The sequence below is a fragment of the Anomalospiza imberbis genome, chromosome Z, assembly GCF_031753505.1.
Source record: "Anomalospiza imberbis isolate Cuckoo-Finch-1a 21T00152 chromosome Z, ASM3175350v1, whole genome shotgun sequence".
Classification (NCBI taxonomy): Eukaryota; Metazoa; Chordata; class Aves; order Passeriformes; family Viduidae; genus Anomalospiza; species Anomalospiza imberbis.
Genome location: NC_089721.1, coordinates 52,462,325 through 52,468,324, shown reverse-complemented (window position 1 = coordinate 52,468,324; position 6,000 = coordinate 52,462,325).

Sequence of the window (6,000 nt, the reverse complement as noted above, 5' to 3'; positions counted from 1 at the left end):
CCAACCTCACATGCACCCCCAACTTTCTTGTCAGTGTGGAAGTATACATAGCAGAAAAGGCCTTGGCTCTGTGTAAGCCCTGCTCAGCAATAACAAAAATATTTCTGTATTATCAACTCTGTGTTCAGCACAAATCTAAAAAACATAGCCCCATACTGGCCACTGTGAAGGAAAGGAAATTACCTCAGCTGAAACCAGCACACACAGTCCTAAAGCTGATATAGACGTACATACAGTGCTGGTTGGTATAAGTGAGAAGTGCTACTCATTGGGTACTTGAAATTATATGCGGAAGTGACTATATCTAAAAATCCTGAAAACTCAGTGCAAGCTCTTCATTAGAATTCTTTATGGGAGGGAAAAATGTTTGTGTGATTTTCTTGTTTGGCTTTTGAATTTTCAAAATAACTCCTCACTCCTTGGCTAAAAAGAATGCCAAACTCACTTTTAGATTCTTTAGGACCAAAAGTATTTGAAAAACATTTTATAAATTACACTTTCTTGAAGGAGATGGATAGAAGAGGGGTCAGAAGTATCAATTTTGCCATAAAATATGCTGAAGTGCTCTATTTTACCTTCTTTTCACCTACATCTATCTGTTTCTGAACTCATTACTTTTGAAGGCTTCTGCAGTGTATGACTTTATTTTTTAATCTGGAGACTGAGTTTTTCTGCCCAATTTCTCTACATAGTGAGTAGTTGTGCCTCTTCCCTTCAGATAGCCACAAAGTCCACAGTCAGGGTTCTGGATAGCTAGAAGAGCTGATTGCTTGTATTTACATCATATTTAAGCTGCACATTTTGTGCTTTTGCTTGTACAAACAAGTTTGTGGTCTTGAGAAACAGTATTGTGGAAATTAAAACAAAGATTGTGTGCTTAAACTCTGTTGCATCATATGCTAAATTTCATTATTTAGTTACATAGATACAGGACCAAGGATCTTTTTAGTGGACATGTGTGTCCTGTCACAGCTCCTTTGACCTTGACACAGCTAGAGTGTTGAGGCTGGGAGAAACTTTGCTTCAAATTTTCCAAATCTGACTATTAGTATATTATTTTCTTCTGTTAAATTGCATCTTGTAGGCTTCCTTCTTCAAGCAGCTTTTTGGCTTGTGAGAGGTTGCAGTCCTTTTGCCACTGAAGAAGAGAATATCTAGTATCCACTTGATTTTTGCCTGTGGAAAGTAGTTCTTCAGATATTCCAGTATTAAAAGTAAAGTCTCATCCACTGTATCTTTTGTTGTTGTTGTTATGGTAACAACTGGATGAGCTAAGAAAGACTTGGAGGTGTTTTGATTTCCTATTATGTTTGATTATGAAGCCTTTGTGTGCAGGGAGGCAGAAGGGAGTCAGCACACTTCTTTCAGTAAGAACACGATTGGCAAGATGGAACTATTAATTTTGGTAATTCTACCAATGTTACTTATTGAATGTACTTCATTGTAGTAAATACAAAAGTCTTCCCTCATCTACCAGTCAATCAAAATGCAGGCGATTGTGTGCCATTGGCAAATTGGCCTTTCAGCTCATCCCAAACCATGGAAATTAAATCCAAAGTGTGCAGATGGTGATGTGTAATCTCCAAGGCCTGTTATAAAGCTGGATAAAACTGCTAGTTGAACATGCCTGTATTCACTTATCATCAGAGGAGCTTCAGCTGATATGTGAAATTCAGGATGCCTTCTTGTTATTCCAGGGTTCAGAATACCTAGTCTTTAAAAGGTTAAAGAGTATCATGAAGAAAGCAAAGCTGTCCTGGTCTGTGTTGTTTGTATTTATATATATTTTTAAAATATATATATTTATATACACAGCAAAGGCTGCACTGAGTCCTGTGTTGCTTTTTAATTTTGGACTATGCAGCATCAAAACTGCATGCCTACCCTGTGAGGCTTCAGCTTTTATTCTTGATATCTCATTCAGTCTCTGTATAGTTGCTTTGGTTCTTTGCTCTTGCTGTAATTAACAGAGCTACAGTCTCTTCAATTTCAAATATAGCGTTAGAAATGCCATTCTAAACTGAACTAGTGGCTGGCTACACCTGTAAAATGTTTCTGTATCTGAAAATACAGCTAATACTGACAAAGAAAAGGTAAAGAATTTGAAAGAAGGTTTTTTAACAGTGTACACAAATGTATGGTTTGTGTAATTGAAATACATATTTTCCCTGATCAAATAGCTCTATACATTGGATGATCAGGAAAGGACTTTAGCTTTATTAGAAATTAGGATGCAAACAGCTGAGGCTTGCTAGCATAGTACTCTTCTCATTCTTGAATTTTCATATTTCTAGGATATGATTTCAACAAAATAAAAGAAGACAGAAGGAGAACACATATATAGCTGCACGCCCTAAACCACAGGAACAATCTGAAAATTTCCAGGTTGACCTAATAAGATGCCTAAATGCTGTAACTTTGAATATGTCACTTTAGGTAAGTTCACAGGATGGGGGGCTGTGCTTGTAAACATGCAGAGGAATCAACTGTTGCAAAAAGGTGCTGAGATCCTAAAAGTCTATTAGGCCTCCTGCCTTGGTGCACTGTTGGGAAAGTATGGGGTCAAGAGGTTGGGCCACTTTGTGCACCAGTTACAGGGCTGCATTTGTGCCACATCAGAACTGCAACTTCCAGACACTTCACCTTGTACCTCAGGTGATGCAGGATTAAAAGAAGGCTGACATCCATTAAGAGATACTGAGAGGAGATCAGCTCATTTGGTCAGAACGTAGTGTTAATAACATTAACGTTTGTGCTATCCCTGTATGGGCCATTTACTTACAGGCTGGAGTGGATGGTCCTTGTAGGGTCCCTTTCAACTCAGAATATTCTGTGAGTGTTTATATGTGAGATAAGAGGGTCCATGCTAGTACCTGGGGAATCCACTAATGTGTGTATGCATATGAATCTAGGAAGGGGGGGTGTGTGAATGTATGATTCTGTTTGGAAAGGTAAAGTCAACAGCTTCACCATAGCACTCCTCTTTAACAAAAGGGATTGATTCTGTTTGCACTTTGGTAATCAGTGCATGTTTGGAAATGCTTTTCTTCCTTGAGGGATGCTAGACCAGCTTTGCAAGTTGTTTTCTTGTCCCATTCTGGAGGAACAGGAGAAGCTGAATCTTTCAGCCGAAGGAACTCATACTAGGCAGAAGCAGATTATATTTTTCCTGGAGATGGCTCCTGTTCAAATTCTCTTGTCAGGGTTAGAGCAGAATGATTCCTAGCCATAGGCATTTCCCTGAGCAGCTGGGCTTGGTCCTGCCAGACAGCAAATGCCAAGGAACTGGCACTGGCTGGCTGCAGGTTCCAAGGGTAAGTTCTCAAATGTCACCATGCTGCTCCATGGTGGTGACATTGCACCCTGGAGCTTGTGTCTTGGCATGCTGCAGCAGCAAGAGGACAAGGTGACAAATAGCAGTTACCACTTTTCATTTCCAGAGCTGCAGGTGTTTGGACTCAGGAGTCGAGCAGTAAATCCAACTGTTGTGAAATGCTGTAGGCCATATGAGGGCAGTGCAGTGTCCTGCTGTCTGTAAGAGATATTGGCCAGGGACGAAGAGGGAAGACTTCAGCATTAGGTCTCAAGTGCCCCACTCTGCAAGTTAGCCAGTTGGGCACCTTTCCCCCATGCAGAAGTGCCCTTGTCATTTTTGCTGAAGTGGTGACTTTGAAGATTCTGCTTGAAAGCCTCCTGAGCCAGAATTGTGATGGACAGGTCTTCAGCCAGTGCCCAGACTGCTGGGGCTGTGGGGTGACTCTTAGCCTGGACATTGGAATTTATGCTGTATGGACAAGTCAGGCTAGGAGGAACATCTGGGATTTGGGCATGCATGGCCAGAGCAGGGGCTGCTGCCAGAATGGACAACCATGGGAAACAATGTATGCTTCAAGGGAGGCAGGACAGCCCCAGAGGCTTGCAGAGACCGCAGGCATAGAAAGGTGTGAAGACTCAGCTATGGTGTGCAATGTCTCCACTTCCTTCTCCTTTGAGCCTTACAAGAGTTCTGTGATTTCAGAAGCATTCCTTTAATCCTGTGATGTTCCCAGATTTTAGTGGCCTCCCCATAGCTGCTCTGTAGGAGCAACTGGAATTAAACCATTAAGTGCATTTTCCAAACAATCCAAATGGGAAGAATGCAATGTCTGCCTCCAGTTTCTTTGCATGGGATCCTATGCTTTCATTTTATATTTAAAATTCAGAAAGCAAGTTGACAAAATCTGTTATGTCTTATAAACATTCTGAATTAAGCACTCCCTTCAGGAGAACTCAGTTTGTGAATGTCATCATTTGGGACCATTCACATGTGCAGAAACACACCTGTACACCCTTTGCCACAATCTTGAAGTTTTTTTTTTGACAGCTGCTACTTCATGAACAAGTCCTAATACTGTATTGAAACTTATTACTTCATAATGATAATTTAATTTTAATAACCATATTAAGCCTCAGTAGTTCTGAACTGATCTGCCAATGACTTGCATCTGTATTATATTGTTTCATTATTCTGTGCAGTGTCTGTTTTGCTACATAGTATTTTCAAATACTTTCCCAAATTAGTACTGTAACAACAGACTTTTCATTCAATAAAGTGACTTTAAAACTTAATTGTTATGCTAGTTTTTTGGAATGGAGTCTAAAGATATCACAAGAAATTGAAGATGAAAAGTTAGGTTCCAAAACAGGAGAGCCACAATTTGTTGCAAAAATATGAAGGAGTCATTCCCTTGCATTTATGAAGCACCAGTCAAATTAATCTTGATCATGATATTCAAGTGCTTTTAAAATTGCAGGTGCCACAAAACCTGAGACAGAAAAAGGCCTGTCAGTGTTCATAGCATGTGTTGTATCTCTTTATTGGGTAGCACAATACTCAATTAGCAGGTACTGAAAAATGAAAGACATTGAATAGTAGTAGCTTTATTATCTTGCTTTCTGGGGAGGCAGTGCTCTCCTCAGGAGCAGTTTGTGCTCCTTCTTGAGTGTTTGCAGGCTGATTCCTTGACTGTTGCTGCAGTAGAGCTGCAGATCCGAGGCAAATGAGGTGCGAAAGCTGGCTTTTGGTACTTTAGAAGTGTCTGAAATCAGAACTGCATAAACCTTATTTCTGAATAATTACTGCATACCACACTCGGTAGTGTGCTAAGACATGCAAAAATAATAATAATAAAAATAATAGAAAAAATAAATAATGTTTGACCCTGCAAATATAAGTAGTAAGTGATATTGCAGGTTTTCAGGAAGCATTTGTTGTCATGACATGGTATATCTGAGGGGCTTCCTACTCTGCCATGGCTTTTAGTTACATGAAAGGATTTGTTCTGTAGAGTCGCCTTTATATGTAAACGTAGGAACTTGAAGAACTTGGTGTTCTTTGCAAAAATTAACCTTGGAGGATATGGTTTTACTGATCCGATGGAGCTGAGTGAGACTTTTAAGCAGATGAGTTCATTTGCAACGTGTATTCAAGAAAAGAAAAGATACTGAATGAAAACTCTGAAAAGCCATGCATGCTTCACAAAACAGCTACAACTTGGCAGATGGTGGGTTTGGTCCATTTCTGCTGGTAGATAGTGCCTGAAACTGTAGAGATGATCTGAGGATATGGAATACTGCAGTTCATGAAACTGTAGTGTATAAACACGTGGAGATCTAAGCTGTTTTCCAGAAAAAAAAAAGTATTGGGCCGATTAGCCAAAGAGAGACACACTTTTACCTATAGGGTGCAAAAAACTTACAACAGTACTTACATTTGCAAACCTTAGCAGAGTTTACTCTTAAATGTAATGAGAATTCCTCAGGCTTAACGTAGTGTGTAATATGCGGAGTTTTTAACATTTCTGTTTGTTTAGGGTTTTAGTTGGTCGGTTTTTACTTTTGTTTTAATATCAGCTCTGCATTTTCCAGTATCCTGACAGAACAGTAGTTTTAGAATACTATGGGAATCCACTGACACAAAACAAAAGTTTATTTGTTTCCAGAGAACAATTTTATATCCTG